The sequence below is a fragment of the Tachypleus tridentatus genome, chromosome 7, assembly GCF_004210375.1.
Source record: "Tachypleus tridentatus isolate NWPU-2018 chromosome 7, ASM421037v1, whole genome shotgun sequence".
In the NCBI taxonomy this organism is placed as follows: Eukaryota; Metazoa; Arthropoda; class Merostomata; order Xiphosura; family Limulidae; genus Tachypleus; species Tachypleus tridentatus.
In genome coordinates, this window is record NC_134831.1 from 168,173,117 (window position 1) to 168,198,255 (window position 25,139).

Here is a 25,139-nt window from a genome sequence, read left to right on the forward strand (position 1 = left end):
ATATACATGTAAAGTATAAATAACAGATATGTAAAAATCACTAACATATATTTATAAAGTATCAGTAGCATATACATCTAAAGTATCAGTAACACACATATGTAAATTATTCTAATAAGTACTTAAGATCTGTACTAGTATTATATTCATTATAATTGATATTATATAGAAAAACTTTGAAACAAGATATAAAGTTATATTACCCAGGATTACACAGAAAATATTACAAAGGAATGTGGTATTAAAATTAGGAAATTATTTCCATAAGAAATGGATTTTTAATTCTATGTACTCTGTTTTTACCACAGACGAGGCAGCTTTATTCAATTTTTACTAAAAGATGGCACTGCTTTACATTATCTGTGGGAGCAAGTTAGATTCCGATTTAATTATTCTTGACATTAAATACTGTTTTTAGAAGTTAGAGGGCAGCACACTCAGAGAAGCTTTACTCGATTAATGAAATTGCTTAAAAATACCTTTAACACTAAATTTGTAATTACTGTTTTTGTTTCTATATTTATACCAACTGTAAGAGTTACCGACAAGTTCAACATTTGATTTTTTTGTGTTATTGAATTTTGTGCGAAGCTAGCCGTTACTAATTTTGAAGTGTTAGACTAGAGAGATGGCAGCTAATAAAAACCACCTTCCGTCAACTTTCAGGCTCCTCTTTAGCAGGGCCTGGCATGGCCTAGCGCGTTAAGGCGTGCGCTTCGTAATCTGAGGATCGCGGGTTCGCGCCCGAGTCGCGCCAAACATGCTCGCCCTCCCAGCCGTGGGGGCGTTATAATGTGACGGTCAATCCCACTATTCGTTGGTAAAAGAGTAGCCCAAGAGTTGGCGGTGGGTGGTGATGACTAGCTGCTTTCCCTCTAGTCTTACACTGCTAAATTAGGGACGGCTAGCACAGATAGCCCTCGAGTAGCTTTGTGCGAAATTCCAAAAACAAAAACAAAACCTTTTTAGCAACTAACTCGACTCATCGTCACATTACAAAGTCCACAAGGTGAAAAAAAGGTGATTCGACGATTTGTTTGTATCCTATGTGTCCTAACCTTAAGAACATACCAGGTGTAGTTCAACTGTTGGAAACCTGTGGTAAAAATACAAGGACAGGTGTCTAGACTCTTGTACTACCACCAACAATATTCTATGTGATGTGTCTGTGAGAAAACTTCCACTGAAGGAATGTTTTGTACATTACATTAAATTTCAATTTCCCCTTCCCTCATTTACAGTCATGTGAAAAAGTTAGGACACCCTATGAAAACCTGTGTATTTTTGTGACATTTTTGGATATATAGATATTTAATCTCAATTTTAACAACACTGAGAGATTATAGGAATATAACTAAACAATTAAAACTGAAGAAAAGACTTTTCAAAATCTTCTGTAAATATCATGCTACAAAAATGCATATTCGAACTGAGGAAAAAGTTAGGACACCCTACTTTCTAATAGCTAGTGTTACCCCCTTTGGCTGAAATAACTGCAGTGAGATTTCCTATAGCCATCTACTAGTCTGTGACATCGGTCTGAAGGAAGTTTGCCCCACTTCTCAATGCAGAATTCTGTCATCTGTGATGTGTTTGAGGGATTTTTTGCATGTACAGCACGTTTCAAATCACCCCACAGCATCTCAATGGGATTAAGATCTGGGCTTTGACTCGGCCACTCTAGAATTCTCCATTTTTTAGGTTCCAGCCAGTCCTTGGTGGATTTTCTGCTATGTTTTGGGTCATTGTCGTGATGCAGGGTCCAGTTCCGCTTCAGATTTAATATTCTTACAGATGGTCTCACATGATCCTCAGCACCCTCTGATACACAGTAAAATTCATGGTGAATTCTACGATTGTGAGCTGTCCAGGTCCTGCTGCAGCAACACAGCCCCAAACCATGACACTTCCACCTCCATGCTTTACAGTTGGTATGAGATTCTTTTCCTGGAATGCTGTATTTGGTTTACGCCAAACATGTCCTCTGTTCTGGTGTCTAAATAATTCAGTTTTGGACTCATCTGTCCAAAAAACATTATTCCAGAAGTCCTGGTCTTTGTCTACATTCTCTCTGGCAAACTTCAGTCTGGTCTTGATATTTCTCTTAGAGAGCAAAGGTTTCTTCCTTGCACACCTCCCATGCAAGTTACACTTGTGCATTCTCTTTCTGATTGTAGAGGCATGCACTTTCACATCAACATTAGTCAGATCCTGCTGTAGGTCCCGTGATGACATTTTATGGTTTTTGGAGACCCCTTTTAGCATCTTGCGGTCTCCTCTCAGGGTAAACTTGCGTTGGCCGACCAGACCTGGGCAGGTTGGCAGTTGTTTTGAAAGCCCTCCACATGTTGACTATTTTCCGGACAGTGGAATGGCTTATTTCAAACTCTTTTGAGATCTTTTTAAATCCCTTACCAGACTCATAAGCTGCTACAATTTTCTTTCTGAAGGCCTCAGACAGCTGTTTTGCTCTCACCATGGTGCTCACTCTCACTTCAACAGTCAGGAGCACACCAAACTAAATGTCTGAGGTTTAAATAGAGTAAGCCTTATTCAAAATGCTGAGTAACGATCTTCTAATCATGTGCACCTGGTGTGATACACCTATGTGTGAGTTGAGCCACGTAATGTGGGTATAAATGTGGATGTGTCCTAACTTTTTTTCTCAGTTCGAATATGCATTTTTGTAGCATGACATTTACAGAAAATCTTGAAAAGTCTTTTCTTCACGTTTAGTTGTTTAGTTATATTCCTATAATCTCTTAGTATTGTTAAAATTGAGATTAAATATCTATATATCCAAAAATTTTACAAAAATACACAGGCTTTCATTAGATCTACTAACTTTTTCACATGACTGTATACACACTTATGAACAGAATAAAATTAACTCGTATTTGAACTGTTATCTCACGATTTAACAGACAGGTTAACATGGACTTTTGTGGCTAATTGTATTATATTGATGAAGCCATATCATATTTGACTCTCAGTCCATAGAAGGCTGGTTTTCAACAACAGTATATTGGTGTCAGGCTTCAAATATACAGAGTTCAGTTTGGCATTTTCTTCTCTACTGAATTAAATCTGTTACCTGCACCAACTAAAAATCCCTTACAAAAAGTCTCAGACATGGTCTGTATTACATTTGTTAAACTTAATAATGTTATTTATTTGCAGAATTTACAAATTAAAACCACAAGGAAACAAATAGTTCATCTATTTATAAGTAATATTAACAAGTATATATGTTAAAACGGCTTGTTTGGGTTGAGAATTTTTTTCTTACATAGAAGAGCGAACAACGTTTCGACCTTCTTCGGTCATCGTCAGGTTCACAAAGAAAGGAAGAGGTAACTGACCGGAAGCTGACCACATGATTGAAATGGATTGTGTAACTGAGTGTCCGAATGTAGAGAGCGTGCTTAGATGTTGGAATATATAATTTTATATTATTATATTATTTTTAATATAGGTATAAAGGTGTTCCTTTGTATTGGTTTATTTTGGGCTTGAGTTGTTGTATAAGTAAGGCTTCTTTAATTTTGCGTTTATGTTTGTTTCTTTATTTAGTATTTGAGTGTTTTCTATGGCTATGTTGTGTTTATTTGACTTGTAGTGTTCGAAAACGTGTGAAGGTGACTCTTTATGTTCTTTGAATCTGGTTTTCATTTCTCTACTTGTTTCTCCAATATAGAAGTCGTGGCAGTTAACACATTGTATTTTATAAATAATGTTGTTTTGGTGTTTGTCAATGTAGTTTTTACATAGTATAGACCTCAGTTGTGTGCCTGGTTTTTCTATAGACTTTGATAATTTGTATAATTATTAATTTATTATCTTCGAACATACGTGTAAGACATCTAATGTGACCTGCTACATAACTGAACTCAGAAAGTAATTTACAATAAGTGTGAAAAAATGTGTTGTTTCACCATTCTTAATTTGTGATTAGAAAATCCATGGATATCGAGTTTATTACTAATTAGACGTCGTCTAGAGAATTCTCTCTTTCGCTTTGACAGAAACTTGTCACTATCGAACTTTAAATTTCATTCTAATCTTCAAAAATAATCGTAAATTTCTAGTTTCTCGTCTCTATAATACAGAACAAAAAGAGAGAAAGACTATCAGCCTATCACGACAATAAATTAATGTTTGTAACATTCCTACTGTTTCCACTGAATATTTAATGTTGTTGTTTCATTATTTGTAAATATAAACGTATAACAGGAGAGAGTTAGACTTGTGATACAGAACAAATAATATCGTAAAAATTGAGCCGGTGTTAAATTCATGTTATAACACAACATATCATTTCTACTTTGAGCTATCAGAGCCACACAACAGTAACAGTTAATCATTTGGTGGGTGGTATGGTGCTACTTAATCAATGGCTGTTTTCCTTGTAGTCAGTAATTAACAACTAACGACGGTGGGAGACAACTTTAGTATTTCTTACATAAATACAAAACGTTATATCAAAATTATTTTGTTTTAATTCAAACCTTTTTTTATCTCCAAGTCATTAAGTTTCCGTTACATTTTATTGTTGTTGTTAAATGTTAAGTAAGGTTGAAGACTAACGTTTTACCTTTTCTATTTTTGTAAATTGAGAAAGCTAAATTTTAAAAGGGCCAACCAAAGGTCTTCAAATGTTCCTCAATAGGACAGCAGTAAGTTTAAGAACTCAGAACGCTTAAATCTGAGATTTTATTGCCCAGCGTGAACACATCAAATAGACCAATGTGATTTTATACTTATAACAAAATCTTCAGATATTTATACCGTTCTGTCATATCAGAGGAATAAAACATTCTGTCGTTCAGCTTTATTGTTATGAAACAAGAAACTCTTCAAAACATAACCATGTGACCTAGACATTTTAGTTGTAATGTTAGAAACGTAGATAACGTTTATTGTATGTAATACGTATGGTTATAGTTTGGATTTGTTTATTTTGCTCAGTTTTAAGGAAATCAGGTTAATTTACTTTATTTATAATGCAAATCAGATGATGATTTTTACGTTTGAACTTTCACCTCAATCTTGGTTAAAGTGAAAACAAAACATTCCAATTGATAAAAATTGCATAGAGAGGTTTTTCTTCAACGGGATCCGAACCATAAGATCTTTGATTTATAGTTCTAAGCAAATAAACCAGAAGACACGTAGACCTAATAATAAATTTAATAAGTATTTTATAAATGACGCATAAAATGTTTTAAAAAGAAAGAAACAGCGAAATTATAAGAATTCTTAACATAACTGGAAAAGAATTATAGTTACTCTAGTATCACAGAAGGAGATGCTGCTTTAACAGTAGATGGCACTGCTTTAAATTATAGTGAGGTTGTCATTCATTTTCAACTATTTTGACAGTTATTATAATTAAGTTTTCCAGGGTGCTAACCCCATAATTATATCAAACTTAAATAGTTTTGATAATATAGTGATCCATAATGATGATATTTTAGTGTTACGAAATCCTGCGTCATTTTTTTATCTCCAACTCATAAAAGTAAATTAAAGGAAAAAAATGTCACGTATCAGTAATATTTTTTCAAATATAAACGCTTATTAATTATTTATCTTCGATATTATCGTTCGATTTTACTATTTAGATGTAGGTTTAATTGTAAAATATTAATGAAACATGTAATGAGATTTTTCGTTACATATTAGGGCCGGAAAATTTATTTGTTGTTTGTATGTAATATCCAGTCACAATCAGTATTTAAAGAAACTATTGCCACCTGTTAGGCATTTCTAATACTTACTATTAAAATATTAGATTTCATGTACTGTTTTAAAGAGTTTGACGATCTCTTCGTTTTTTCATTAGCTCATTCAACGCTAATGAGATAATTTCAAACATTTTCTAAATATTTTATAGACAACTACCTCGTTCATAACAGACTTTAAATTCATTTACTTTAAGTTCAGAAACTGGTAACATCGATAATTTATAATCTTAAAATTCGGGTTTTGATCCCTTGTGTGGTGACAAATCAAATACATATTTGTCAGCTTTAACAACAAACAAACACAGGAATTATTTGTATTATTTACTTCTTATTGATGATACAATTCCATGTGAATACTGAAGTATCCTCAGGGTTAATCGTTTTCTCTTTCACTTTAAATATGCTTTGTATCATTCAACGCCAATGTCCACGTCCAACTCTCTTTCTAATGTTATTAGAACAACAGTAGGTAGGAGGAACATCACAACAAACAAAACCTCTTCCACATACTGAGTCATTTGGACAAGTCCTCACAGCTTCAGACAGTAAACAAAATGACATTATTAGGTGACGTATCGATGATAAGATTTTATATTGATTTTTACATCACTATTTATCTATTTGTGAAATACAACCGATAAAAAAATTGCGTTTATAAGACTGGTTAACATTACGTCATTACCAAATTCAACCAATGATTTTACAGAACACTTCACAAGATATAATTATATTCAACACTTTCGTTACTTTGTCAGATATATTTTTACAATGATCTTCACGTTTAAATATAACATAATGTTTACATGTATAAGATGTACCTTCCATTGCATCTCTGACAGTTCATAAAAATACTCTACACAAACACGTTAAAAAAACCTGTTAGTGAACTATAACCCTATATATATATATATATATATATATATCTTGTTATAACAAACATGACCAGAACACCAGATGAATCATTTAACAGCTGTCGTATTAATGTAATCATTATTTTATACAGTCGTTAATTAGCAACAAAAAACATCTGAAAAAACATGTTATCTGCTATTTTATTATTAATATTACTACCTTCAGTTTTATATCCAATTGTAGAAACAAATAAAATTTAAATATTTACTTCAAGAGCTATAAGAACAGCATGGTTGTTTAACCCTGTATACCTGTTTCATACAAGAAATCATGTTGAAATAATTTAAAGTATCATTTTAGCTGCTGTGAACTATAAGAATTATCAAAAAATTACATTATTTTTTTCATTAAAGATATAGACAAGTTTCAAACGTTTAGCTGTCTATTTTTGTTATAAAATTGCCTAATTTTTTATAAAATATTCTGTTACAAACTTTCACCAACAACGAACCAGAAGTAAACATTGCAACAGGTTTCTAAACAACAAAGAAGAACATAATTTATAACTAATATTTCTATCATAACATTTAAACTGTTTGTGTGAATTCAGTTTTAAGTAATTTAGAATCTCACCTGTAGCTGCTTCCAACATTGTTGTAAACATCAAAAGTATAATAAATATTGTAGTCTTCATTTTTCTGATCTGTTAAAATCAATATTCATGTAATTGGTGAAATTTAACATTATAACGAAGCCTAATTTAAAACAATGAATTGTATCTCTTACTAGCTACAGGATTAAGGTATACGACAGATGTACTTTGATGGAGAGTCACGGAAATTTAAACATGCTGTCGAAACACAGTCACAATGTGTCACAGGGACACTCAAACCAGTACAAAAACGTACGAAAATTTACGTACCTCTTCTTTACGTTGAGGAGTTTTTCTCATTTGATAAATACAAGTTAATAATAAATTCATTTCATTTTCAACATATTTTTAACTGTGAATGTTGTTTTACCTTAATAAAACAAGAAAGTAGGACCTTCATTCTCACAGAAAGTTTACATCCAACAACCAAGAACAAGACACGACGGATCAACCAAAACACACAGGAAGTACACATTAACGACAGATAGAAAAACGTCAAAGTTACCATGCATGTGGTCAATTACTAATTTGTAAAATGAAACAATATATTAGTTTCTGATAACATGATAATAAAAATAATTCCAATAAGTACTTAAGATATGTACTTAGTATAATATTCATTATAATTGATATTATATAGCAGTACTTTCAAAAATAGATATAAAATGATATTACCAAGGATTGTTGAATTATTAGATACTTGTATTTTCTATTACGCTTTACACGAGTGTAAACATACAGTTAGACTACGGAACTGATACTCAACTATTATAGTTGTATTTTTAATAAGACGCTCAGTTCTAAGTACATCACAACCAATCAGAATGATTACAGTAACAGCTGATGTCAATAATCAAATTACAGTATTATACAAACATGCAGAGACACGCACTTAGCCAATAGGAAGCTGTGAGTAATTGTTTATTATTTACGTGTAAAACATTTCTGTTGACGTGAGTGATGTAACGGTAGAATAGCTATAAAACTGTAATTGAAAATGAAGTTGTGTAATTAGGGTGGAATATAGAGCAGTATATATATAAATGAAAACTCTATGACTTCCCTTACATACAATTTATACAATAAATGTACATAAATATTTATATATAAATAAATCGCTTCGGACGCACGGAGCTGTTGTAATATTATGACAAACGAACTTTGATGTGCGGTATTATAGCCACTACTTAGTTATTTTAACATTAGTAGTCCAGGTTTCTGTAAACACTATTCTTTCGTTTCACCAAACGTATACAGACTGCTTAGATAATTGTCCTACCATAAAGCAGGTAAACATACTCTTTGTTTCTTTGCTTGATTTTTAAATTTCTCCCACAGTTATACCAGGACTATTTGGGTTAGCCCTCCATAATTTTCCTGTATAAGACCACAGGGAAGGCAGCTAGTCATCTCCAAAACCGCTAACGCTGAGCTACTCTTATACTAACGAATAGAGGAATTACCCGTGACTTTACAACGCCTTCACGGCTGATAGGGCGAACAGGTTTTGTGCAACGGAGATTCGAACATGCGACCTTCATATTACGAGTCTAGCGCCCTAACCATCTGGTCATGCTAGACCAGAACTTTTGAAAATACAGTATAATGTCTGAGTGATTATCAATCTAGTGTACAATGAAAATTGGTTATTTTAACAGTTACTATTATAACTGTACAAAAGAGGGCGCTGGCTTTACAATCAAACATAACACTGAAGTAAATCTTCAGGACCACAATGTGTATTAAATTTTATTTCATTTTTTACATTTTTAGTTATGTTTTAACAGTCAAACTTACATCTAAATATTAACAACAAATTGTAACCATTCAAGCTTTATATGCAACAGTCGTTTATTTGTGACAAAATAATAATATTTATTTAAAACATATTCTAACTTACACTTATTTTCAGACTTCTTTACCAAGTAACACATTCAACAGAATCAAAAAACGCTTTCTATTATTTCCGTAATAATTTAATTACGAGGTCCAGCTTTATTGATAAGTGAACTACATATGTGTCAAAATAGCACTTTAACGAGAGTGTGTAAGGTTACATATTATAATAAAGTAAAAATGATTTCTTTGGTTATTCACTGGACCGTAACACTGATATTCATTCTTCTTTATTAAATACATAAAACAAAATACTAAACGACTTCCTATACCTTACAATTTTGTTTATAGTTCCGACTTTTACTCAGCTCTACTGCATAATATTTTAAATAGAAAAAATACATCTCTATAATACAATGTAAGAACATATTTTATATAATATCTGGTTCTTAACAATACTTTAGATTCATTTGTATTAGATACGTTTAATAAAACATCAAATGACTTACTGTGCTTTACCACGTTGGTTTTAGTTTGAGTTCTGGCATTTACACAATCAAATGTGACTTTGAATATAATCAAACTAAGAAACTAATTATTGAAAACCCACTTGTAGAGAAATGTATGATGACCGAAGAAGGTCGAAACGTTGTTCGCTCTTCTATGTAAAATATTTTCTCAACCCAAACGAGCCGTTTTTTGCACATATAAGAAACTAATTATTCGTATGGTAATAATACAGTACACAGGCTACTAACAATCACATATAACACTATCTTTGGTTCAGTAAATGAAAACTTACTAAACTTTTAAAATGTGTTATTTCAAACTTCTTTGTATGTAATTTAATTCGAAAGTAATATCTCCGTGTAAAGTTTAACATGTTATTATATCCAACCCAATTGTATCAATAAGACTAATAACATTAGTCGTCACATGAAGTTTAAATAAATGTGTTTTTTTTATATATAACAGAGATAACAGGTTCTCTTTACAATAATATTAAAATGACTCCTAATAAATTTACAAAGGTATCAAATTTCACACATGTAATTGTATGTTCTTCTATTTATCATGTTTATGTTACTTGTGTACAGTCTATTCAGTTGTATAGTTTTAATAGTAATTGAATATCAACAAATTCAGTATACAAATACTGGGTACAATGAAGAGAATTAGATCAGGGTTATAAAACCAGAAACGTCAACATTTTCCTACATATATATCAAATAGAGAAGTGGCCGCTTCTACTGGAGAAAAGGACGGTGAATGCCTTACGAAACGTTCGAGGGTGTCATGTGTAAACAACCCTCAGAGCCACCTCCAGGTCCTCCAACAATGAACTCTAGGTTGGAGGAACATCACAGTTAACAAAATGTTTTGAACAATAAATGTCATCTCGGCTAGTCCTAACAACGAAAGATAGTGAATAACATGACATTATTAGAAAACACTTTATTATTAATATTTTATAACGATATCTATTGGTCAATATTTATTTAGCTGAAAGGCTGAGCCACGTTTAGTAAACTGTTAATATTATATCAGTACCTAGTTTAAACACTGTTATACACTGTGGACAAAAGTAATATTTTATGATATTCGTTCTGTAATCATTTAGTATCAAATATCTTACGTCGAACACTTAATTGAATACTGTTCCATTTATCATGTTTCTCTTAATTCTTAATTATCTAAGTAGAAATTGTCCGTCTTTGTAAGACATATTTCAACAATTCCGAACCTAATAAACAATGACTTCAAGTTAGTACACAAACTTACGCATACATATCGATGTCAACGACAGATTTTATGAGAAACTTAACTGAAGAAATAGGAACCATAAGAACCATGTTTCTACCAAACACTTCACTACTTAACTTACGAGGTTAGATATATCAAAATGTCAGGGTTATGAAAAATGTATTCTCAAGACGCCTGGTATGGGTATTAAAACTTTAATTAAAATAAAGTACAGAACAACGTTTCGACCGGGCACATGTCTCAGCGACGAGAGTGTAAACGGGTACGGGATATTTTTGAGGATTTCTGTTTTGTGTTGTGTATTGGTTCTTGAGATCTTCAGGTTAATAAATGTTATGTGGTTAGTCTGTTTGTTTTTTATCCTATTAACAGGTGTACTTAATATTGGGATGTATACAGTTAACATGGATGATAAAACTTAGTGTGTGTTCTGTAGATGTGAATCTAGCAATTTTATTGTCAACATATTTGTACCAGTATAATGATTGGTGTCAGCCTGAAGTCGAAACGTTGTTCTGTACTTTATTTTAATTAAAGTGCTAATACCTGTACCAATTGTCTGGAGAAAAGATTTTTACTTCAAGTAAAATAATTCGCTAATTTCACTAATGGTTACAAAAACTTGGCTACCTTTCGTGACTATAAGTTTTATAATCATGATTCAGAAAGTCCAGGTGGCGCTTAGCCTTAAAAATATTTATTAACAGTTTTGTGTAATTATCAGTTTATTTAGTGTTCATTACAGGAATCAAACTATAAACTTATAAACAACTAATTTACCTTCCATTTTGAAATAAATCGAAATGAAAGGTTAAATGATGTGGATATTATAAAAGAACGGATTCAGTTTAATACACATGAACTGCAAATATACAATATAATTTATTAAATACATATATATAAATATATATAAATGTAAAAACAGAACATGTTTTTAAGGTATTCATCAGATTATAATTTTATCGTGGAATAGGTGAGATATTGAAAACAACTTAACCATTATCCAACAAACTAATAAAACATATGTGTTATTCATTATACATATTTATTATTATAGACCGGTAAGGTAGACTACAAGAAGAATGTTCGGTACCACACTACAGGTATTTAGAAAGATTGAAGTCAAGACTTATTTGAAGAACATATATGTTAAAGACAATGTATATATCACTATATGTTAAACACGTAAAGAAAATAATAATTACACCATAACATACTACAGTTTCTTGTGTTGAAAGAACGATAATTTCTGTAACTTTCTGTTCTATTCCACAGAAACACGAAACTACAGTTCGAGAAAAGGGCAAAAAACGGTTTTTCCACGACAGACTTTTCCCAGTCTCGGAACTGTATTTAAAGTTGGCATCCTGTCACGAACTGTTATAGAGTAGTTCCTGAGATATCATATGTTATTTCATGAACTAACTAGAAATGTAAAACAAATGTTCTTGTTTATTGTGCAGAATTTCGGGAATTTCCAGTTTGCAAATTATTAAAATAAAAATTTAAAGAATATCGTAACATATAAAGTACAGAAGGTACTTGAAACAATGAAGGTAATACTGGCAGACTGCCAAGAATTACAAGAGACAATAGTTAACAACCAGCTGTTGAAACCATATGTAGAGATATACTGAGTAAAATACCTGGTTTATACACTCTGGTGGACAAATTTTTCCCTGTGGTTTTGTTTTTTTTAAATTAAGCAAGAAGTCGCAGAATAGGCCATCTGTACTTTACCCCCCAAAGGTATAGAAACCCGGTTTCCGCAAACATACCGCTATGCTACTGGGGGAGCGTTGACTATGATATTTTATTTTTATGGTTGACTACGTAAAACATAATGCATTTATGAGTATCCCAAACTTTCTCGGTTCCCAGCGCCTTTATTGCCTAAGCAATTTTTTTACGGCGACCACTGGCAAAGAGGAAACCTAACAATTCCGTTTATTAAGTAGTTAGATCCAAACAACTTCATAAGTATTTCTATACTAACAACTTAGTAGCCGTTTCAAAGAATAAAACACGTAAATTGAAAGTAAAAAACAATATTTTTATTTTATTTTTAAATAACCACAATAATTAAATGGATGTAATCGCCTATTTGGAATCTGTACAATCTGTACAATTTTCGCACGGTACTAGATGTTTATCACAGCAACCGCCAAAAACCCAGCTTTGCTGAGAGATAACGTCGCAAATAGAATTAGGATACGTTGAACTTTAGCACTTAGCAGCAGATATTCATCTTTTACTGATATCCAAAACTCAGGTAGTTCCATGCTGCCAAATTTTGTTTTTAAAGTCTTGTCACAAGACATCTCAATTAGATTTTCTTCTTCTGAAAGAAGTAAATTCAATTTGGACCTTAGCCATGAAAGGATGGATCTTGGATCCATGAAAACTTCTCGATATCTTCTGGAAAGTAATTTTCAAACCAGTCACTGAACTATGTTAGGTGTTTCTCAAAAATATATTTTAGTTTATAGGTCAAATCAACTTCATTGGATGTAACAAACTGCTGCAACATGGGAAACAGTCTTTGCCACCATCTTCATTCATTTTCTCTTCTCCATAGTAGTAACTTTTTCTGAAAGTTCAAACCTTTTCTGCAAGTTTCAGTATGTGGGTGTTGCTGTAACCAGAATTCCTTCCCTTTCATTTTTTTTTCAATTAGCTGATTGTTGAGGTCTTCTCCTTGTGTTGGTTTCAACGACTGATAGTATTGTTCGATAAAAGCACCTTTGAAAGCAGTCTTCCCGCAGATTCACTAACCATAGAGTTCACCATATCTACTGCAGCTAGTAAAATCAGTTTTTCTGTGATGGTTTGAGGCTTTTTACATTTTGCGACTCGTATGCCCCGTTGTTGGATGCTAGCAAAGCATTGCTTCCTAGTGATGTTTGTTTCAAAAATGTACCTTTTTGTTCTCTCAATTCTTTAAACTTTCTGGTGAAATAAGTATGGGATTTGCTATCCATGTTAGAATGATTGATCTCTAAGCGGCTTTTAAGTTTACTTGGAAGCATGCACTCTGGAGTCAAAACTTTTAGACCTAATACACTCTGTGGACACTTTTCATGATTGATGTCAACTGAAGTAAAACCAAAATCTAGATAACTATTTTCATATTTCCGTTTCTTTACAACTTTGCCATCAGTCTGTGGTTCGCCATCTAATTCTTCACTCCCACACTTCTTATTAATGTTCAAAAATACTTCCGTTTTTATGCACAAAGAATAAAATCAACAAAATAATTCACTAAACGTCACCAGACTTCTCAGACACTTCATCACAACACCCTTCAGTTATTCCTATTACTAATGGACCCGGAGAGTTGGCAGGTATTTATATACTAATTCTAAGAAATAAGAAAATTCGAAAATTTACTGGCGTAGCCGAAAGTACAAGTAAAAAAGAAACATATCTCAAACATTCGAGAACGTCATTGTAAAGAATGTAGTGAGGTTTAATGTTAAAACTGTGAACTACCTCGAGCTAGTAGTTCGCGCTGTGTCCGAAAGATGTAGATATTGCTGTGATTCCATCGAAAATTCGAAATATCCTTGGGCACCCCTGGGAGTTTGTCACGGCGCGCAGTTTGGGAACCACTGACGTAGTGAAGAAAACAGGATAGTGACCATATTTGTTTCGTTAACATCATTTTTCCGCTCTTTGAAATACTCTTGTCTGATTTAACTGTCACTCTTGTAGAGCACACAGACCCAGATTCCGCCCTTTTAATTTTGCGCTAATAGGCCTTATGAGGTTGTGGATTTGTGCTATTTTAAAATCATCATGTAATTCACCAGTGCGCATGCGCAAATACAAACCGCAGAAACAGAGCAAACGTACCCAGTGACAACACTGGCAGAGCTACAAGGAATTTCGTTTATAGACGTGATTAGTAAACTCTAAATGAGTGTCAAACAAATATTTATTCTACATCACAAACATTTTTTTTTTACACGACGACCGAAACATACAACCATGGTAAAAAACATTGATGCTGTGTAAGAAGTCTACAGATAAATCATCACTGGCTCAGAGTAGATTTAATATATATGGGTATATCATAACAATGAAAACAGACTAGTTTCTTTCCATTAGGTATATGTTTTTAACGTTACATAGGATGATGGCAATTAAAAGTAACTTGTGTGAATGAAAAACAAACATTGATAAAAAACAACCTTGCGTGTGCCATTCTCTCAACCAAACAGCCGGTTTGTTTGTCCGACATTCTGGAATAAATAAATAAATAAGAATCGTGGCAGGTATTCCAATTTAACACTTACCATCTTAAGAAGAGATGCAAAATAATCGATGACGGTCAGAAGGGACCTTCTCTTCGCCCTACTCGTGAAGTAAAATTTAACTGGCCTAATGATTAATGACTAAACCGACAAAATTTAAAGTTAACGAAATTACGCTGCAATTTGGTGGCGAAGGTCCGTTGGTGGTCCGCAAGAGGTTAAATATTGACCCTTAAAATATAAAAACAACACAAAAGGATAGAGATCTGTAACTCCAAGAACCTCAGAATTTACTTTGGGGGAAAACAGGAGTACCCCGAGAAAACCCACTATCACAATCAGGGCGCCGAAAAATCTATCCTCACCGTGCAAAGAAGTTGCTGAAAAGGCAATCATGATTAATAAAGCCTTTGAAAAAACACAAACAGAGTGATCTATTCTATCTGAATCCATGAGTCGTTCTATTTCTGCATGTGACAATTGGTATCTTCTTACTAATCTGATTGGTGTCTTCTTGCTGAACATGATGTTGATGTCTCTGTCGGTTGATACGTCTGTTGTCTTAATGAGCGTGGGTTGAGTCTGGCATGAAGCTGTCTTCTTTGTTTGGGTCCCTGTTGAAAGTAATGTCAACGTTGGTCAGAGTTTCCTTGTCTTTCTTCTTAGCATTAAGTGTAGAAATGCTGCTGGCAGCAGAGATAATGGGGATACATGGAGATGAAAGCTTACTAGACGAGGGGTACTCTGATTGATAGACTTGACATGTGGAAATGTAGTTGGTCGACGTCGGGGACGTTCGCCACTAAAATGAAAATACTGTAGGATACATCCGTGGTTAAGTACAGAAACAGCTACCTGTTTATGCTCAGTCACAACTTTTACAAAGTGAGTTGATTATCCTGTGGTCTTGGAGTAGATTCTGTGAGCTGTACGGAGTTTCGTGGAAATTGTTTTTCTAGAGAATATAGAATTTCTGTTGGAGTTACAGACAAATGAATGTTGTTAATAAATACCGAGTATAAGCTACTCGAACTTTCAGTAGGAGAGCACTGGACCTTTATATTTGTATTCCACAGTTCACGTAGATAAGCGTGGTCCTGTAGTGTTGAAGGCTGCAGTAATATACCTCTTCGGCGTAGTATTCTTGTTTTCCTAGGATAAACTGAGACGATGAGTTTTAACTGGTCGATCAAGGCAATAATCTGACGAGGGGAGAAATCCAACGGTAATCCATCAAGAATTACCGGGGGTACTGATGATCTTGACGTAGAAGAAAGCTTGTGTGATGAAGGCAACATGGCTGGGATAAATTCACACATCTGAACATTTCAGCTACTAACCAAAAAACCGAAAACAAAACAGTACATTCTGGATCCACGTGCGCTCTCTATGAAAAGCACTCACATCATAGCGCTATGGGGTCAGCAGACCACTAACCATGATAAGGCCTAGGCGGCAATAAGAACAAAACATGGTATTCATAGTCTGAGCATGTTAACCAGCTGGCCACGTTCAGCACTTAAAATTGATTTAATAACTGTGTTATAAATGTTACAGAAAATATTACAAAGGAATATTGTATTAAAATTAGGAAATTATTAACATAAGGAATAGATTTTTCATTCTTTGTACTGAGTTCATACCATAGACAGAGAGTTTTATACAATTTTTTACTGAAAGATGGCACTCTTTATGAGCAAGTAAGAGATTCGTATTTAATTTTTTTTTTACTGTTAAATATGTTTACGACGCTATCAAACACAAATACTTTACAAATATAGTGTTCCATAGTCAAGATATTTCGGTAAGTTAAACACATTTTTAATTTTCTTGGAAAGCCAATGATTTTCTTGGGTTTCCTCCCATTCAGGAATGGCCCGGCAAAACCGGCTGGTTAAGGTTCACGACTTGTAATACGAGGGTCGCGGGTTCCATTCCCAGTCACACCAAACATGCTCGCCCTTTCAGCCGTTCGGGCGTTATAATGTGATTGTCAATTCCATTATTCGTTGGTAAAAAAGTAGCTCAAGAGCTTCCTAAATTAGGGACGTCTAGCGCAGAAATTCAAAATAAACCAAATCGTTCAGAAACTGTAAACCTTGAGATCTTGTTATACTAAGTTACAATGTTCGATTCCTATTGTGCCCCATCTGTGATAGACTATTGTACAACTGTATGTGTTTATCAATAAACAGCTCAATTTATTTGTATTTTTCCTCTGTTGATAATAAGTTTCCTATGAATATTTTTCTTCACCATCTGATTTACTGTATAGTCTTGAATAACCGAAATACATTATAATATTTATTATATAAATCATAACGAATATTGAATTTTAACACTACGAAAAATAAAATTACCATGATATCTTTTTTAGTCCTACTAATGTTTTAGTTTTATAAACTGATTAAATCCTGTCTTACTTACCTGTTAGTCATGTTCCTTCATGCACAGAAAGCGACAATTTAAATTATATATCACGTGTCTCGTGTTATTTCTGTTTACAGTTAATGAAGCAGTAATCCGTGTATAATAATAAGTCTTTTAAATACGCTATTAACCTCTAGATCTAATATTGTGGAAATTTAAAGCGTCGAAAATGATTACGGTTACATCAAATATTGTTTTTCAGAATGTAGAGGGCAGCACAATCATAGAAGCTTCTCTTGGATCATTGAGGTATCTTTAAAATACTTAGAACGCTAAATTTCTGATTACTGTTTTTTGCTTCTATATTTATACCAAATGTACGAGTTATCGACTCTTTCATCAATTTTTTTTGTTTTATTGAATTTCGTGCGAAACTAGCAGTCACTAATTTTGAAGTGTTAGACTGGAGAGAGAGCAGCTGACAAAAACCACCTACCGTCAACATTTAGGCCACTCTAGCAACTAACAGTCGAGCTTATCGTCACATTATAAAATCCCAAAGGCGGAAGAAAGGTGAAAATATTTGACTATGTACTTCTTTCCTATGTGTCCTAACCACCATAACATACCAAGTCTAGTCCAACTGTGGGGCATTCGTTAGCTCAGGTAATAATACAAGGACAGGTGTGTAGAATCTTCTGCCACCACCAACAATATTCTATGAGACGGGTCTGTGAGAAAACTTCCACTAAAAGAATGTTTTGTACATTAAACAGAATTTCCATTCTCCACTTCCCACATCTATACACACTTATGAAACACGATCAACGTCCATGTACAAGGACTTTTGAGAAACATACTACTAATTCCAAAAAACACAGAAGTATGGGAATACACATTCAGTGTTTATGAACGCTATATAATTAATTCATATTTGAACTTTTATCTCACGATTTAAACGACAGGTTAACATAGACTTTTGTCGCCAATTGTATTATATTGATGAAGCCAAACAATATTTTACTGTCAGACTTTAGGAGGATGGTCTTTAACAACAGTATACTGATGTCAGGCTTTAAATATCCAGGACTCAGCTTGGCATTTTCCTTTATATCGAATTACATTTACCTGCACCAACTAAAAAATCCCTTAAAAGAAAACGTCTTACACATGATCTGCAGTTAATTTTGTTAAAATGACTAATGTTATTTATTTATTTGCAGAATTTACAAACTAAACTCACAAGGAAACAAATAGTTCATACATTTGTAAGTAACATCAACAAAGTAAAACAATCTATAGATCATGACTTCATCAATACTTAATATTAATATCTGTCAGTGCTAATTATCATACACCAATAGAATACCCAGTATCAGATAAGTCTTCAGAAATATTTTATAATAAACTACCAGTACCACTGTACTGTATATATGTTTAGGTAGAATGTTCAGGGATTTGATTAGTTTAATAATTTAACAACAAACTTTCCTTCAAGTCGAAATTTTATCACAAAACTCTCAATAAAAAGCTATTAATAATCACATGACAACTTAATATCTGAAATTATAGGGAATACATCAAATAATATTTATTTCGCTTACCACATGGCAATAATACAGCACGCTCTATTGAAGAAATATATTTTTTGAAAATATGGCGCTTTAGAACAACCGATTGACTGCTTTTAATACAATTATGTGTGTTGATAGTGATCCTGTCTAACGGCGAGATTTTCATCATTTGACAATAAAAACAGATAACTTCTCATAAATGTGTGATCACTTGTTTTTATAGGCAAACATTTTACCATTTCACACTAAAAACAATCAACATCAAAACGATGTGTAACAATCATTGCTTGTTTTTACAGCCAAAGTTTTCACCATTTGACAGTTAGAAACAAACATGAATTCCTATTTCTACCCTTATGTCACGATATAATCGACAGATTAACACTAACCTTTATATATTATCTTGATGCAGCCCCGCCATATATGGTAATCAGTCCATAGAAGGATGGTGTTTACCAACATAATATTGGTGCAAGCTCGACGTACGTTGTATGACCCTCTGTTTTTCAGCTCTGACCTGCACCAACCTTAAAATTGTTTTCACATACTGTGTAGTTAATTTTGTTGCCCTAATGCAGGTAAGCATATTCTTCAACATTTGACACGACGTACTTCAATATATCACGTGCTAGAAGTTGCTGGTAAAACTTTAGACTGGTTAACCATTCAGCTATGACCTTCAGGATAAGATTGTAAACGTGGTTGTTGTGTCGCGTTTGTAGAGTTAACTCCATGTAAGTAATTTTGTTTACAGTTATAAAGGTGTTTCAATGAATCTCAGTGTGCAGGTTATTTGTCATATCTAGTTTTTTAACTTCATACAATACTTTCAATGTAAGAGTGCTGGCTGGTCAGAGAATTTTTCGGTTCTTCTTACGGAATGTTTTCTTTTAAAAATGCTTCTGTAACAGTGGGTTAGATCTTCCTCTTGGTAACAGAAAAACATTGAAATCCAACCTTTCCTGAAAGGGACAGTTTCAGTAGCATCTGCACATTACCAAGTGAAAACCAAGAACATTATAATGACGGTCCGGATCAACGTGATTGATTGAACAAGATGTTACCATAGATACTAAATAACTTCATAATAAACATTTATTATACTTATAGAAAAGAAATCGTTCACTTACTGTAAGAAACAGTTTTGTATTTAATACGAGATTTATTAAACTATTTTACACAGTACTTTTCATAAAATATACAATATTTTTTATCAGAAGAATTTTCTGATCAAACCCAAGATACCAAATTCGATTTATTTTGCTCACCAGATGGCAATATAATGATTTCTACTGACGAAGTATATTTCTTGAAAGTATGGATTTTGAGAACAACCAATTAACTACATTTAATATTATTAAGCCTATCTCAAAGCTAAAACTTTCCAATGACAACATCTTCTTATGAATTTAATTTTGATATTATGTATATTAAATAAATAGAAAAAGCTTTTTTCATTATACTGCAAATGAATTGCTGTTATATTTTATCAGACAACACTAGTTCTATGAAAATACCTAACTAGTAGACTTGTAATAAACAGCCGTTCTAGTAAGTCAGATTTGAAGATTTTACTTCCTACAAGCCAGATGGAAACATATTGGAGAGAATACATTTAAGACAACAAATATTTGGTGTAAATATTAAGTATTAGTTTCTTGAATTTTAATCAAAGATCCAACGAAATACTGAATGAAAATGTATTTCATAAAGAATCTTAATTATTCATACATTGGTTAACTTGAAACAAATGTTGTACTCTGCACGTCTGAAATGTTTACTAAGTTATAAAAGACTTTCGAAAAATATTCACACAAACAGCTCGTAAGGCTCGGTTGAAACATCAGTGAGTTGATTATTTGTATAACTATAGATTTATTATCTTGGACCGTACGTGTAAGACAACTAATGTAACCTAATACACAACTCTCGAACTTCAAATTTCTTTTTAATCTACAAAAATAATAGTAAATTTCTCTCTTCTCGTCTCTAAACACAGAACAAAAAAAAAAAAAAATGATCAGCCTATCGCATCAGTAAACTAATGTTTGTAACATTCCTGCTGTTTTCACTGAATATTTAATGTGTTTGTTTCCTTATGTGTAAATATAAACGTATAACAGAAGAGAGTTAGACTTGTGTTACAGAACAAGTAATATCGTGAAAATTGAGCCGGTGTTAAATTCATGTTATAACACAACATATTATTTGTACTTTAAGCTATCAGAGCCACACAACAGTAACAGTAATAATCACTTGGTGGGTGTTATGGTGCTACTTAATCAATGGCTGTTTTCCTTGTAGTCAGTAATTAACAACTAACGACGGTGGGAGACAACTTTAGTATTTCTTACATAAATACAAAGCGTTATATCAAAATTATTTTGTTTTAATTCAAACCTTTTTTGATCTCCAAGTCATTAAGTTTCCGTTACATTTTACTATTGTTGTTAACTGTTAAAGTAAGGTCGAACACAAACGTTTTACCTTTTCTATTTTTGTAAATTGATTAAGGTAGATTCTGAAAGAGCTAACACAACATCTTCAAATATTCCTCAATGGAACAGCAGTAAGTTTATATACTCAGAAGGCTTAAATCTCAGATTTTATTGCCCACAGTAAATACAGCATATATACCAATGTGGTTTTATTCTTATCACAAAATCTTCAGATATTTGTACTGTTCAGTCATGTCAGAGAATTAAAACATTCTGTCGTTCAACTTTATTGTTATGAAACAAAAAAAACTCTTCAAAATATAACCATGAGATTCAGACATCTTAGTTACAAAGTTAGAAATATAGACAACCTTGATTGTACATAATTTCTATGGTTATATCTTGTTTTTTTTCATTTTACTCAGTTATAAAGAAATAAGGTTACATACTTATATTTATAATGCAAATCTGATCACGATTCTTATGTTTTAATTTTCATCTCAACATTTGTTTTAATTCAAAACAAAATGTGCCAATTAATAAAAATTCCATATAAAGGTTTTTCGTCAACGGTATCCGAAACATAGTATCTTGTATTTATTTGAATTAATGAAGTGGTTGTCATTCATTTTTCACGAAATTAACAAATATTATAATTAACTGTTCTAAACTGCTGACTTCATATTATTATATTAAACGCAAATAGTTTTGATAATATAGTGATCCGTAACGATGATATTTCAGTATTATGAAATCCTGCGTCATTTATTGAATGACAGTTTTTCTTTCCAACCTATTACAATGAATTAAAAGTACAAATGTCACATATCATGTAATAATTTTTTCATATATAAACGATTATTAACTTTTTTTATTTTTAGTTATTTTTGTTCGGTTTTACTATTTAGATGTAGGTTTAATTATAAAATCTTATGGTCCAAAAAATATATTTGATTGTCGATGATGTTTGCATGCAATACACACTAACAATAAGTATTTATCGAACCTACCGCCATCTGTTAGAAATGTATAATATTTACTATTAAAATATTAGGTTTCATCTTCTGTTTTAAACTGCTTGACGATCTCTTATTGTACACTAATGTGATTATTTCAAACATTTTCTAAGTATTTTATAGGAATCTACTTGGTTTATAAAAAGCTTTAACTTCATTTACCCGAAGTTGAGAAACTGGTAACATCGAGAACTTATAATGCTAAGCTTCTGGTTTCAACCTCTCGTGTGGTCACTACTAAAATAGGTCTTTGATAGTTTTTAACAATAGACAAACACAGGAATTATTTCTATTACTTATTTTTTATTGATGATAAAATGCCAATTGAATACTGAAATATCCTCCGTATTAATCGTTTTCTCTTCCTTACCCTTACAATATGCTTCCCAAAAATCGATATCCACCATCAACTCCCCTTGTAACATTATCAGAACAGTAGATATCAGGAACATCGCAACAAATAAAACCTCTTCCGCATACCATGTCATCTGGACAAGTCCTTACAGCTTCAGATAGTAAACAAAATGATATTATTAGAAGACGCTGATAATATTTTATATTGATTTTTCATTCGTCACTATTTATCTATTTGTAAAGCACAGCCGAAAAAAAAATACGTTTATAAGACTGTTAACATTACGTCATTACCAAATTCAACCAATGATGTTACAGAACACTTCACATAATATAATTATATTCAAAACTTTCGTTACTTTGTTAATAAAATCTCCTGTTATTAATTTCTAAACCAATCTACTTTCTTGTTTTCTAGATATTACCTTATGTAAAGTCACATATTTATATAATGTTCTTCACATTTAAATATAAAACTGTGACTAAATATACAAAAACGTACCTTCCATTGCATCTCTGATAGTATATAAAAATAATCCATAAAGTAACCCTCTGTTTGTAAGCTCGCCACTAAATATCTTGTTCTCACAGCTGTGTACTGCATATTATAACAAACATGACCACAACACCAGGTGAATCATCTAACAGCTGTCGTATTAATGTAATTATTATATTATACCGTCGTTAATTAGCAACAAAAACATCTGAAAAAACATGTTATCTGTTATTTTATTATTAATATTACCTACCTTCAGTTTTATATCCAATTGTAAAAACAAATAAAATTTAAATATTTACTTCAAGAGCTGTAAGGACAGCATGGTTGTTTAACCCTGTATACCTGTTTCATACAAGAAATCATGTTGAAATAATTTAAAGTATCATTTTAGCTGCTGTTAACTATAAGAATTATCAAAAAAGTACATTATTTTTTCATTAAAGATATAGACAAGTTTCAAACGTTTAGCTGTCTATTTATGTTATAAAATTGCCGAATTTTTATAAAATATTCTGTTACAAACCTTCACCAACAACGAACCAGAAGTAAACATTGCAACAGGTTCCCAAACGACAAAGAAGAACATAATTTATAACTAATATTTCTATCATAACATTTAAACTGTTTGTGTGAATTCAGTCTTAAATAATTTATAATCTCACCTGTAGCTGCTTCCAACAGTGTTGTAAACATCAAAAGTATAATAAATATTGTAGTCTTCATTTCTCTGATCTGTTAAAATCAATATTCATGTAATTAGTGAAATTTAACATTATAACGAAGCCTAATTTAAAACAATGAATTGTATCTCTCACTAGCTACAGGATTGAGGTATACGACAGATGTACTTTGATGGAGAGTCACGGAGATTTATATATGCTGTCGAAACACAGTCACGATGTGTCACAGGGACACTCAAACCAGTGCAAGAAACGTACTAAAATTTACCTACCTCTTCTTTACGTTGAGGAGTTTTTCTCATTTGATAAATGCAAGTTAATAATAAATTCATTTCATTTTCAACATATTTTCAACTGTGGATGTTGTTTTAATAAAACAAGAAAGTTTACATCCAACAACCAAGAACAAGACATGACGGATCAACCAAAACACCCAGGAAGTACACATTAACAACAAATAGAAAAACATCAAAGTTACCATGCATGTGGTCAATTACTAATTTGTAAAATGAAACATTATATTAGTTTCTGATAACATGATAATAAAAATAATTTCAATAAGTACTTAAGATATGTACTTAGTATAATATTCATTATAATTGATATTATATAGCAGTACATTCAAACAAGACATAAAATGATATTACCAAGAATTGTTGAATTATTAGATATTTGTATTTTCTACTACGATTTACACGAGTGTAAAGATACAGTTAAACTACGGTACTGATACTCAACTATTATAGTAGTATTTTTAATGAGATGCTCAGTTCTAAGTACATCACAACCAATCAGAATGATTACAGTAACAGCTGACGTCAATAATCAAATTATAGTATTATACAGGCATGCAGAGAGACACATATTTAGCCAATGGGAAGCTGTGAATAATTGTTTGTTATTTACATGTAAAACATTTCTGTTGACGTGACTGATGTAATGGTGGAATAGCTTTAAAACTGTAACTTAAAATGAAGTTGTGTAATTAGGGTGGAATATATAGCACTATGTATATAAATGAAAACTCTATGACTTCCCTTACATACAAGTTATATAATAGATGTATATAAATATTTATATATCAATAAATCGCCTCGGACG

General features: G+C 32.2%; 2 long non-coding RNA genes across 6 annotated transcripts in view; both read right to left on the minus strand.

Moving 5' to 3' along the window:
* LOC143257163 (uncharacterized) overlaps window positions 1-25,139 on the minus strand; it is a 280,947-nt gene that overhangs the window by 240,214 nt on the left and 15,594 nt on the right. The window lies entirely within an intron of this gene.
* LOC143257162 (uncharacterized) lies at window positions 6,056-24,758 on the minus strand. 5 transcript variants are annotated; one of them, XR_013031710.1, is made up of 5 exons: window positions 24,686-24,758; window positions 24,021-24,090; window positions 22,668-23,011; window positions 7,233-7,302; window positions 6,056-6,283 (listed from the first exon to the last, which is right to left on the minus strand). It is a non-coding gene; the product is annotated as an uncharacterized LOC143257162 (long non-coding RNA). The 5 variants fall into 5 exon arrangements; XR_013031712.1 differs by lacking the exons at window positions 22,668-23,011; window positions 24,021-24,090; window positions 24,686-24,758 and adding exons at window positions 9,597-10,432; window positions 12,069-12,643; XR_013031714.1 differs by lacking the exons at window positions 22,668-23,011; window positions 24,021-24,090; window positions 24,686-24,758 and adding an exon at window positions 15,150-15,489.